The 14,001-nt window shown below is 34.5% G+C and overlaps 1 pseudogene; it reads left to right on the top strand.

Annotated features, from left to right (window-relative positions):
• The first annotated feature begins 205 nt into the window (after positions 1-205).
• LOC144252140 (transmembrane protein 65 pseudogene) lies at positions 206-916 on the top strand (annotated as a pseudogene).
• Positions 917-14,001: the final 13,085 nt, after the last annotated feature.

Here is a 14,001-nt window from a genome sequence, read left to right as displayed (position 1 = left end):
GAGGGGGTGGAGGGGGTGGGGGGGGGTACGGAAAGGGAGGCGACCGCCGCGCGGGCCCGTGGAGTGCATGGTGCCCTGCGCCTCGGCTGCCTGTCAGGAGGACCTCGGGGCGGGGTCGGGCTGAGCCAGCTCCCCGCTCTCGACCCAGCCTTGTCAGAAGTCGCCCTCCGGGACTGCCGCGGGGGTCCCCGCTCCTCAGCCCGCCATGTCCCTGTTGCTGCCGCTGCTGAGGAGCCGAACCGCGCGCAGCTTGAGGCCGGGCCGGCAGCCACCACCGCGCCCTGCTCGCCGTCCTGGTACTGCTGCGGGCGGGGGCTGCTGGCGCTCGCGGCCCCCGGAGGCCCCCGGAGGCTGGGTACCCACCCCAAGAAGGAGCCCATCGAGGCGCTGAACACCGCGCAGGGCGCGCGCGACTTCATCTATAGCCTGCACTCCACCGAGAGGAGCTGCCTGCTCAAGGAGCTGCACCGCTTTGAGTCCATTGCCATCGCCCAAGAAAAATTGGAAGCTCTGCCACCTACCCCAGGACAGCTGAGATATGTATTCATCCACAATGCGATAACTTTCATAGGGTTTGGCTTTTTGGATAATGCAATTATGATTGTTGCAGGAACCCATATCGAGTTATCTATTGGAATTATTTTGGGAATTTCAACGATGGCAGCTGCTGCTTTGGACTTGGACATGCAGGCTATGTTGAAGCTTTGGCTTCCAGGTTAGGCCTGTCAATTCCTGACCTCACACCAAAGCAAGTTGACATGTGGCAAACATGTGTTAGTACACATTTGGGCAAAGCTGTTGGGGTGACTATTGGCTGCATTCTAGGAATGTTTCCTTTGATTTTCTTTGGAGGAGGTGAAGACGATGAAAAACTGGAAATGGAAAATTCATCCTCTTAGATTATCTATAAAAAGATGTAAACTAATGTACCTCAGTTATTAAATATATGCTGTCACAACATTTAGGAATTAAGACTGTAACAGTGTATAGATATGGGATCAAATAATTCAGCATGTGTTATGGAAAACACTAACTTATTGTGGCTTGGTCTTCTTAAGACATCTTTTTAAAAGAAACTCTTTAGTATCATTTTGTGTAAATTGTTGAGATGCTTTTTTTCATCAATGGCTGTCAACAATTTTATCTTTTCCTTCTCTTTCTTTGTATATCAAAATATTATTTAAGTCTCAGTTATTGATGTACTGTACTGACTTGGGGTTTGCTTATTTGTTACTTAACATGTATACATGCATGAGAGCATTTTTTTTTTTTTTTGCGCTGTTGTTTCTTGATAGTTGCACTTCAACCTAAGGGTATTTTCCCAAATTATTTAAGATGTTTAATATCAGTTAAAATTTTTTTTACTCTTTTTGGCAACATCAATTTTGTACTCTTTCACAGTAAACATTTACAATATATAATTTCAGTCATTTTCTTAACTCTCACATCTATTCAAAATAAATACAGGTTTTAAGTATATATTATTCATTTTAATTTTCTGACCATACTGTCTTAAGAGCCAGGGGTTAAACAGAGCAATTACAGTCTCCCTCTTTAAAAAAACATAGATGCTAACAAGTGTACTTATTTATGTTTTTTTTTTTTACCTTTAATTTCCTTATTGTGAATAATTACGTCACAGGTTCAGACTCTTTAGGGGCAGAAAATTATTATTTTACAGTCTTTTAAATTAGAGATTGTGGGATCAGGTGAACTAAGGAATTTGACATGATACTTAGAAATTAAGAAGCTAAAATTTCTTTTTTTAGAGAAGTAGAAAATAGAAAAGTTTGTGGTATAAGTGTGAAGTTTATGTTTGGAAGTTTAATGAGATACAAATTATTGCTTAGGAAGGATTTCCATCCCCCACAAAGTAGTATCTTCTCATCTGAATACCCCATTCTTATAATCCTAACCTTGTTATATTTTGTGTAGTGAATTTTATTTCTGGATAATTTCTTTTGAAGTGAAAACTGAATATTTTATATTTTCTTTTTGTTATGTAGTCTAGTCAAGTTACATGAGGTAAAATCCTTTCTCCCATTTTTAGTGTTTCTTTTTCTTTTGTGGCATTTAAAGCATATACTTAGTTAAAATCGCTTATTTTCACTCTTATATATCTGACCTAAGTATACCTGTGTCTGAATCCTAAATTTTAATTTTGGAACTGTTAAATTTTTTAGCATATAGCTTGTTACTTGTGCTAAAAATTACTCTTATTTGTAACAGAATAATTAAATACATCATGGAAGAAAAAAATTAAAATTTACTATTCTGGTTTTGAAATTATATACCCATATATATGTATTTTATACCAATCAAGCCTCTGCAATCCCATGAGTCATACAATATTTTTTAAGTCAATCTCTCTTTCTGTTTGGTTCTGTTTCTCTGGAGAAACTGAACAAATATACTAGGTCACATGCCAATAGGAAGCAGGTATGTAAAAGATAGATATAGAATAGTTTCTTTGATTATATATTAAAAGACATGAAAATTATTTCAGTATCTTTAAGAATTCATCCTCTTCATGTTCAAAAAACAGCTGACAAGACTTAAGCATTTTATTAGAACTATGTCATTAGTTCAGTAATCATCAGAAATTGGTGTGACTGTTAAAACTTGCCAACTAAAGGGAAAAAATTCAATTCTGTCATTAACTTGTTGTAGGAGTGATTTTGACGACTCCTCAAATATAAAAAGAAGTTTCACGTGATTTATTACTTGTCATAACAGATTCAGGCTCAAACTCTGGATATACCTTACTCAAAATGAATCTGTTCTTTAGAAAAATGAGAGGCACTCCTGAAGTTTCATGGACAGGGAAGAAGAAAATCAGGATAGGGTCATTTGAACCGCAAATATTTCACAATCTGTTTCTCATTGCTCCTCTGTCTACTGTTATAGTATGCTTGAACAGAAGTTTTTAAGGTAGTGAGGCTCAAGGAGGGAGCATGTTGGTGGACAAAATCATTACTATGCAAAGGATAATTACAAAGACCTCAGTGACAAATTTGGAGCATGTCAATCTTTAAACTCTTAGAGATTTCATTTTTGATGTCTAAAAAAGCCTCTATTTCAATATACAATTATTTCACCTTATAAAGTTTTACTAAAAATATGGTTAAGAATTTTAAAAAATTTTCACCTACACATAAAAAATAAAAAGTGTACATATTAATGGTATACCTTGTGATGTTTCAATCTATGTATAGATTATGCAGTGTTTGAATCTAATTAAGCACATTTATTTTCTCATCTATCATTTCTTTATCTTGAAATCACTCAAAAATTTTCTTATAACTTTGCAAGATATATAGTACATAATTGTTAATCTATGGTCACCCTATTGTGCAATATCATACTAGCTATCTGCAACTTAGTATCCATTTGTCTAAAGATTTCCCACAGAATAATCATCACTGTTTTCTACTATCTAGGATTCATTTGTATTTATGTGCTACTGACCATGCCATCACTTCTCTTTTTAGTTGATGTATCCTTTTTGAAGGGAAGAAGAAATTCTTAAATGAAAAAATAGTATAGAAAGAAGTGGAAGTCATTTACTTGGCTGATCTAAGGAACTTTGATTTATGGTCTTAACCTGGACCAAGTCTACCTAAAAAGAAGATTTCATTGCTTAAAAAAATTATGATGTTGAAGTAATACATAATGATATATGCTAATATGGGACAATAATAAAGTTCTTCCTTTCCCCAACATCTCATGTCAGGCAAAGCATTTAGGAAAGGTCTCTAACCCTAACCTGCCCAATGATCTTCCAATATTTTTCTAAAATGTATTCTTTTTACCAAAAATTTGGGTACTGTACCTTAAAGGATTAATCTCCTATTGTTGACATTGTTTCAAATGGAATAGTGAAGGATAAAAATTTAGTAGTATAATTCTTAAAAATAAATTTTGACAAAAGAATGAACTGATGAATATGCAGATAAAATCTAGCTCTACTAGTAATTATTCCCTTCTATTATTCTTTGGGGAGTCTTGGGAAAGTTAGGGGAGAATATTAGTCAACACTAATTTAGACCATGCTTCTTTAAAGCACTTTAAAATTAGTTTTTTAAAATGGAGAGAAATGCACAAAAATTAAATATTTGTTATAATTGCAACATTTGAATTTGAGTCCCCCAAAGAATTTGAGTCCCCCAAAGCTCTTTTAACTGTCTGTACCCAGCGATACATATCATTAACAAAAACGGTGTGCATACTCAAACATTTCTTGAATTGGCAGAGATATATATTCTATTAATAATATATTTGGTTAACCACATCATCATCAACATGGAGAGTCTATTTCTCAATTCATTTGAATCAGGAAGATGCTGTGATTTCTTTGATCTGTAGATAAATAAAGGATGCAATATTGTTCCTGTTGCAGGTCTAGTCCTTAATTACCCTGAGAGCTTCTTTTTGCTTTTCTTAACTTTTTTTGGACACACTTTGAAAGCTTCCTGTTTAAATTCAGTTTTCATGTTGTAAGAATCATATGCCACAAGGAAAGCTCATATGTAGGCAATCTATTCTACAGCTCCAGATAAGCTCTCATACAACAGCCAGCCTAAGCTGTCATTCATGTGAAGGGGCCATTTTCACATTCCAGCATGGCCTTTGAACTCCCATAGTCACAACTACCATGTGAATGAAATTGCTTGAAATTACTTGAGGAAAAAAGAAAACAGGAAAGGATACCTCCATCAAGAATAATCAACCCACAAAACCATGAAAAATACTATTCAATTTCTAAAGTAAGCCATTAAATTTTGGGCTGTGTTGTTACATAGCAATGTCTAACTAACCAGTCTTCATATTTTAGCGTTTCTACTAGTAGAATTATAATAAACGTAATGAGAAGGCATCATTCTTTGCTTTTCTTTTTCTTTTTTGCTTTTCAATTCAATTGTCTCTCTTAAAAGTACATAAATTAATAATTCAACTTATAATTAGTGCATTTGAAAGCCAATGGTATCTTAGCTTTCATAAATGTTTTTGATAATACTTCAAATAAAATAAATAAAATGTCTAATTGTTATCATGGTTAAGATATGCTCAGGTAAATTTAGATATCTTTTAAAATAATTCATGCAGAATCTAAATATTTACAGTTTCAGGACTGGAGATAGATAGGACTCCCAAGCCACTGGGATTTTGGGTGTGGACCACCATGCCCAACAAAAAAAGGAGCATGAAAAAAAAAAAAAACACATACACCAGTATGCATGATGGAGTCTGAAAGTCAAAGTGTTTGTAAGAAGTTAGCAATAGAGTTGAGAAAATTGATTTGGACCTAGAAATTTTATATTCCTATATTAAAGCTGTAGTCCTATATTTATGAATTAATATATTGTCTAACTTGGGCAAAACATTTTATCTTTCTTAATTTCAATTGTTTTATTGGAAAATAATGTGTTTCCTTTTTGAAAATCCACCTATCATAATCTTTGGCTTTGTACACTTCTATATATGCATTATATAAATTTCATTTGTATCTTACAGTAATTATTTTTTTACATCTGCACATATGTATCTGTGAATGATATGCAATATTTTACATATTTATGTTGTATAATATTATAGTACATGGTATGCATCCTTCTGAATATTAGTTTTAATTCTACAGAGAACTTTCAAGATCCCTTTTTATTGATATATAGACCTTATTCATTTTTCTTAAATGCTGAGTAAGATTTTATGATTTATACCTTGTCTATGTACCTATCCCTTATTTATCAATCTTTTGTTTTAACTTCAATTTTTACTTCCACAGCATATTTTATTGTAAGGAAGAAATTTGTTTGTGGCTTGGGTGCAGATGCAAAGACTTCCTGCAAAGCATGAATTCTGAATCATGAACTGTGGTGGGACCCAGCATCTTCCTGTAACAAGGCTTCAGGGTGATGCTGATGCATTTCCAGCTGAGAATTGATGAGTATGCTGAGTCATCCATGCCACATTTTTTAAATTGTGCCTGTCTTTCCTCATTTTTACATTTAACCTTCACTGTATTACCTTATACCATTAAATATTTTTGACAACTTAATTATTAATTTTAATATTATTTATTTAAATAATGTAGTCATTATTAACATTCAGTAAAATCTATTTTTATTTATTATAAGGCACTCATATCAACTACTCTTGTGAAGCAACTTTAGATTCATCTTTTACTTTCCTAGAACATTTTCTAAAAATGCTTCATACTATTAAAGATTCATATGACATATTAGAGAATTATTTTCCAGAAAAGTTCATGCCAATTATATATTTTCTCAGGCAGAATTTAGGACTGCCTGTTTCAGAACATTCTCACATATATTATCATCTTTTAAGATTCTTTTAGGACATATAAAAAAATTAAAAGTGATGATACATGCTAATATTCCATGCTTGATTATTAATAAAGTTGAAAATATAATTTTGTTTTTAGTAAGTCAACTATTCGTATCTCCCATATTATATATTTTCTTGCTCACGGATATATTTTGTCATATTCTTCTACCATGCTGCTTTTTAGAAATTATGTTTTCATATTAATTAAATTCATTTATTCAATTTTAAAGATTTGTTGGAAATAATTTGATTAATTTTAAAATTTTTCATTTGTAGTGCAGTGCTCTGCTAACTATGTTGAACTTGTGCATATGCATATCTGTTGAGTTTTTATGATTGCTTTTTATGTATTGCTTATGTGAGCACATTTATTGCCTAAATTAGGACCAATAAAATTCATCTTTACTTGCTTTAAGCTTTTTGTAAAGTCATTTTTATGTCAAACTCTTCATGCCATCCAATTTTCTGTTTTGTTTGTCACAACTACCCCAATTTTAATGCAATTTGTTTGGCTTAAGTTTCAGTGTAGGTTGTTTTCCATCAAATAAGAACTACAAATCTAACTTTAAGTTCTAGCTCCTTTATTCTCCTAGTTAAGGGGAGCTCTCTCCACACCACAATTTGCTTATTCCTTCATCCAGAATATTTTTATATGCTGTTAATAAACTAAATCAACTTTCATTTACTCTATTAAACCATTTTTATATTTCCATAATTGTTAATATAATTTAATGTGCATTCATGTGAGTGTGTATATTCAGAACAATATTGTTGCATTAATAATAGCTATTATGATTGTATATTATTATAGTTTGTTTATATGTCTGTCCACATTTGCTGTAAGTCCTTTTGGGACAGGTTTCCCTCCTTATTCATTTCTAAGATCCATTAGGATAAGCATAATGTAACCCATGTATGCATTTACATATTTTGGAAGTGCTATGTGAACCCTTTTTCAGCAGCCCATATTCTTGAGCCCTAGTGTTGTGCCAACAGGCACTGCTTTTGAAATCTGGTTTCATATCATCATTGCTTGAGAGCAATTTCTAAAACAAAGTTCCCTGACTTTACCTTGAATCTCCTTTACCTTGGAATCTCTGAAAATAAGGCCTGAGAAATTGCATTTTACTATGGATTGCAGATGATTCTTATGCAGTCATCTCTGTATCCAAGTATATGTGTAAGGTCAGGGAGCAGCGACCAAAAGGAGGCAGATTTTAAAAGGCTGCTGAATGAGGCTTTTTTGAGATTTTGCTCCCAGGCAAAACCCTCAGCCCAACAGGATGGGTCTGAGGAGAAATGCTCTGGGGCTGGACCAGACTAGAATTTTTATTGGGCTTAGGGCAGGTAGAGCAGGCTTGGGACAGGAAAAGGGGTTTTTACAGTCCCTTGGCCTACTTGGGTTGGTAGGGTGGGTCCAGGATTGGCCAGGAGACCCAGCTGATTGACAGGTGGTTCTGTCGGCACCTGATTGGTGTTTCTCGAGCCCATGCGAGTTGATTGGTGCTTTGTTCCTTAGCCACCTCCATTGACCCGACAATATGTATTACTCATCACTGAAGTAGGGTTATATTTTTCTGTTATTTCCTGTTTCCTATTTCAGGCTTCCATGCATGCTTTCTCCCTATCAAGCACCTCTTGAGCATGTTTCGTATTTCTTCAAGCTCTTAGCAGATACCTTTATCAAATAAATAAATGTTGACTTGAATGAAGTGTTTTCACAGTAAGCGCCAGTGAAAGGGTAAGGAATAAGGAGGAAGAGGCTAATTGGAGGGCCCTGGTACTCAATGCTTTCATCCCTTTAAAGTATATTCAGATTTTCAGTCTACAGTCACAAACTTGTTGAGTGTGGCAATAAAATAGCCACTGCACATATCAAAACGCTGCCAGGATAAGCACCTAGCAGTGAACAGGAATCTCTATGAAAAGGTAAACAGTAGCATAGGGATGACAGTCATCCTGAATTAATCAACATTAGCAATTTAGAAGCAGAAACTCCTACACTGGGATGGCCTCTTTTACATGCATAAGAAAATTTAAAAATTGCACTTGTCTTATAGATAAGAGAGACTGACAATTTCTCAAGCATTTGTATCTTAAGTTCTTTGAAGTTTCTCATAACAGGTGGGTGATAAAGAGTTTAAAGAGCATTAAATAAGAGAACTGGCTTTGATTCTTATTCTGCTCCTATCTGACTGTGGGCTTCGCTATTTCAGTATACAATTTTGGCAATGTTTCCCTGATCTAAAATATGAGTGATGGAAATCAATTATTTTTAAGTTTCTTTACTTTAAAAAAAATCTCTGCATCTAAATGTTGGTGATAACATCGGAGTGACAAGAAGCTTAAAATTGGGTGAAAAATGAATGTGATACTAAATTCTTAAGAATGGGAAACAAAATCTTAATGACCTATTTTTTAAACTTCAGTAGACAAAAACATTTCTCTCTGAAAGGGAGAAAGAGATACAGAGATAGATGGATGGATAATGAACCATTGGATAGATAGATAGGTAGATATGATGTTTGATGCTACATCTATGACAAAAATCATATCATGGTAAACATTGTGTCATAGTGGTGATAATCTGGACTGTGGCACTAATAAAGATATAATATAATCTAAGTAAAAGTTAGAAATGCTGGCAACAGACAACTGAACAAGGAGGAGGACTGCTTCCTTTCTCTTCTACCTGCCCACTATACCCCTCACAATGTGGGAACAAGGAGGACTGGTGATCTGTAGTTCTAAATGCAGTGACTTCATTGAGTTGCTAAGTGCCTCACTTTTGCTAAAGCTGGCTTTGGACTTGCAAAATCCTCCTGCCTCAGCCTCCCAAACTATTGGGATTACAGACATGCACCACCATGACTCCCTAATATTTTTTAGAAGTCTATTTTATTTACTCTGCTTGCAGATCATTGTGCTTAAATTGAGAACTCGCAAAGTCTTTTTTTTTTTTTTTTAAAGAGAGAGTGAGACAGGAGAGAGAGAGAGAGAGAGAATTTTTAATATTTATTTTTTAGTTCTCGGCGGACACAACATCTTTGTTGGTATGTGGTGCTGAGGATCGAACCCGGGCCGCACGCATGCCAGACGAGCGCGCTACCGCTGAGCCACATCTCCAGCCCGCAAAGTCTCTTTAATTCTGTATAAGTCGTTCAGAGCTGTAGCTACATAACTTTCTGTGCTTGTTGGTCCCATCCATGATTTCCCAGAGGAGCAGCCTCTCACATTGCCAACTCCATACCAATCTTTTCACTTTAGCTTTTATTCTTTCACAGGCTTCGGGCCAAATTTCCTTTCCTACATTGGTTCTAAAACCCAATATCTGAGAATTCAGGGTATATATCTAGATTATTATATTCATGGGCAATGAATCAACTCTGATTGCAGGATTAGTGCACTGTTTTTAAATTTTTTAATCATTTCTGTAATCAAGAGCACATTTCCTTCCTTCCTTCCTTCCTTCCTTCCTTCCTTCCTTCCTTCCTTCCTTCCTTCCTCTTTCCTTCCTTCCCTCTCTTTTCTAATTTCTGTTAATTAATTTATTTTAAAATATTTTTTTCAGAATCTAATTTTACATTACAGCAGGGTGAGAGTCTGGATTAGATTCATACTTCTATAAATATATACTCAACCTTAGGTCTATTTTTAACTTTAGGAGAAATGTTTGTACAAATTTATACTCCTACCAACAATGTGCCAATGGAAGTATTTGCTTTTGTCTGCATCTTCACCAACACCTGTTATCTTTTGTCTTTTGACAATAGCCAGTCTAACAGGAGTGAAATAATATATCGTTGTGCTTTTCATTTTTATTTTCCTGATGATAATTGCTATTGAGAATTTTTTCATATACCAATTGGCCATTCACATGACTTCTTTTGAGAAATATAGAATGAGGTCCCTTGCTCATTTTTTCTTGTTTGTGCATTGTTGAGTTTCTTAAATTCCTTATATATTTTGGATATTAACTCTTTATAGATATATAAATATTTTCTTCCATTCTGTATATTGACTCTTGATTCTGTTGATAATTTCCTTTGCTATGTAGAAGCCTTTTAGTTTGTCATAATTTCGATACCACCACCAGCATATGTTCAAGGAAATTAAATCAGTTTGTTGAAGAGGTATCTGTACTTCAATTCTGTGGGAGCATTGATCACAATATATAATACCCAAAATATGCAGTCAATCCAAATGTCCATAAAACATAAAACACACATATCTACACACACACACACACACACACACACAATTAACTCCTATTCATCCTTTAAAATAAGGGAGGAAATCCTGTCATTTGCAACAATATGCATGAACCTGGAAAGCATGATGTTAACTGAAATAAGTGAGGCACAGAAAAATAACTACTGTAAAAATCTCACTCATTTCGAACTTAAAACAGATCTTTTAGATAGTAGAGTGGTGTCAACTAGAGGCTAGGGGTGAACAGCTGTTAAGAAAATGTTAGTCAAAGTTGACAAAATAATGATGCAATAGGAAGAATAAATTCAAAAAATATATTGTAGAATATGGTGACACTAATTAATCATATGCTGTATTCTTGAAAAAATGCTGAAATAGTGTATGTGAAGGGTTTTTTTTCAAACCACAAATATGTAATTATTTGAGGTAAAGCATAAGCTAATTAGCTAGGTTTCGTCATTCCCTAAGTATATATATTTCAAAACATCATGTTTTACACAGTAAATAAATAGGATTTCTTCTTTTAATTTTAAAAGTAAATAAAAACAACCAGTCATGGTGGTGCATGTCTTGGTCCCAGCTCCTGGTGGGGGCTAAGTCAGGATGTGTATGATTTAGATTTGTGGTATCCCCCAAATGCTCATATGCAAGAAACTTTACAGGTGAAATGATTGGTTTATGAGATCCTTAACCCACAAGTGCATTAATCCATTTGAACGGATTAACTGGAAGATAACTGTAGGCAGGCAGGGTATGGCTGGGAGAAGTGGGTAATCTGGCTCATGGGGCGTATGCCTTTATATTTGGTGATCCAGAGTGGAGAGTGCCTTCTGCTTCCTGGTGCCATGTAGTGAAATGTTTTTCTCTACCACACCTTTTTACCATGGTGTTCTGCCTTACCTTCATCCCAGAGCTAAGAAATTGGCTTTCTATAAAATGAGACTTCTGAAACAAGGAGTACCAAATAAACTTGTCTTCTGGTAAAATTGTTCTTGTTAATTCTTTCAGTCACAGCAGTGAAAAAGCTGACTAAAACAGGAAGATTGCATAAGTAGAGGAGTTCAAGGCAAGTCTGGGCAACACAGCAATATGTTGTCATTAATTAAGTCTGAAGGGGGGGATGGAAAATAATCACATTTTTTTTAGTTGTGGGTGGACACAATATCTTTGTTCTATTCATTTATCTTATGTGGTGCTGAGGATCGAACCTAGTGCCTCATGTATAAGAGGCAAGTGCTCAACCACTAAGCTACAACTCCAGTCCCTACTCACATAATAATTTCTAGAAGCCTAATAGTTATGCAGTTGATGTATTTTCTTATGTCTTCTCAATTTAGTTACTAATGGAAGATAGTGTAGCTTTTATCAATCAATAAATTTCTAGACCAGCTATTAGATGAAAAAAATCCTAAACCATGAAATAGCAATGCAGACAATTTAACCTAACTCTGAAGTAGGGCCCAGGCTGTCAAATCAAAGAAAAGCTTATCTTTCTTCTACCATCCTGACAGAGCCTGATGTCCTTAGCTCACTTTATGCGGATTATGGCCTTCTTTTAGATTCTCATTTAAACATTCTACCTCACTAAAATGAAATGGAGTCATATGGTTAGCGGAAAGTATATCTGAAGGCTGTCAGTGTTCTGTATATCTCCTATTTTATTATAAAGTATCATGTCTTGACAGGGTGAAGGAGAGAAGCAGGTGGTTTTATAATCAAGTTATAAGAAGGAATAGATGATATGTATAACTTGGTGTGGGTGGAAGTTTCAGCTTCTATGGAGGGGTGGACAGTGAATGTGGCAGTTGAAGACTAGATTTTTTTCAGTCTCTTCTGCCAGAACTACATCATATAGTAAATTGGATGTGGTGGCATTTGCTTCATCTCCAGCTTCTTCTATGCTGATACAAAGTCAAAAATTAACACTGCATTAGGGCTCCTTTCTTGTGGCATGAAATATGTATCTTCTCATTGCCTCAGTGTCTTTGATCATATGCCTTTCTGTAGAGTAAAAATTATCACTTGTTTATATCAAAAGGCTTCAAAAATATCAAATCCTTTAGGGTAAAATGATCAGAAGGAATGGGGAATTGTAGGCCTGAGAATTTAGGTGTAGCTATGAAATACTCATATGATCAAGAAAAAGTTTCTCAATCCCTTAGCTCATCTGACTTTCCATTTTATGAAATGGAAACAGTGCAGAGAACCTTAACAGGACAATGATATTTATTTCTAACCTTGATTATTAATAGATTAATAGAATGTAATATTGGATAGAATTTAATAATCCAAAATGTCTTATAATTTTTTCATGTACATTATCTAACATTTTTTTTTAGAATTGCCAATATAAAAATAAAACTGGATGTAGTTGGATTCCATATCTTTTTATTCTAGTTGTTATTCCTAATTAAAGTAAAGGCATATCCTCCAGATAGCAAAAGTGTTAAATAAAATAAAAGAGTATGAAATATTTGGGGGGCTGAAGGTTTGAAACTTTCTGTTTAAAAGACATCATCTAATTTAATTCTTAGAGTAATTCTGTGAGCTTATTATTACTGTTTTACTAAAAACGAAATTGATGTCACAACAAAGTTTATGGCTTGTTATCAGGCAAACCTTTGTTTTTTAGGACAGTACTTCATTTCAAAGCCCATTTAGTACGTGCATGTGTGTTTATGTTTTCTGCATATCATTACTGCCTCTACATAAAAACTATGTTATTGGCTACTGAATAAAATGAAGATCTTTGACAAAAACAAACTTTAATTTTAAACAGATTTGGGAACAATCTGTAACAAACACACTATTAACAGAATTTCTTTGCCAGAAATCTTACTAATATCCTTATAAATTTAATGGTCTTGATGTTTTATACATGCAGAATTTATAATGAATTTAGGATCATGAGTCACATCAATAGCAAAAAAAAATATATTATATTGTGGGGAGTAATAAGACTCATAAATTTTATGATGATAAAACTAGAAAATGTTGGCCTTGTCCTTAGAAGTAATGAATACTAGACCAGTAGTGAGAGTCAGTTTTCAGACATGAATAACCATATTGTCTCTGTTCATGATTTTTTTCTAAATCCTTTTGTCTTTTTTCACCTAAGATAATCATATTAATCTGCTTGTATGAACTGTAATTCCTATACATTATGAGACCTACCTCATATAATCTTCAGCCTACCTAAATGCCCTGAATTTGTGTTAGTTTTCACAATGCTACCACAGAAGTCATATTTTCTCATCACTCTTGTCCTCTCCACTTCAACATAACCAATTACTGGAAATCCTTACAGTTTCTTTCCATCTCTGCACATACTTCGCTGCTCCCTGCACTTGGAAAATACTTTCTTTCCTTCTTTCCCCCTCATCAGTTTATTTTATGTCATTCTTCTTTCAAGGCTTAGCTAAGGCATCATCTTTCTTAGAA

Source organism: Urocitellus parryii, unplaced genomic scaffold (assembly GCF_045843805.1).
Source record: "Urocitellus parryii isolate mUroPar1 unplaced genomic scaffold, mUroPar1.hap1 Scaffold_37, whole genome shotgun sequence".
NCBI lineage: Eukaryota > Metazoa > Chordata > Mammalia > Rodentia > Sciuridae > Urocitellus > Urocitellus parryii.
The sequence above is the reverse complement of the archived record's forward strand: the minus strand, read 5'-3'. Positions and strand labels throughout refer to the sequence as shown.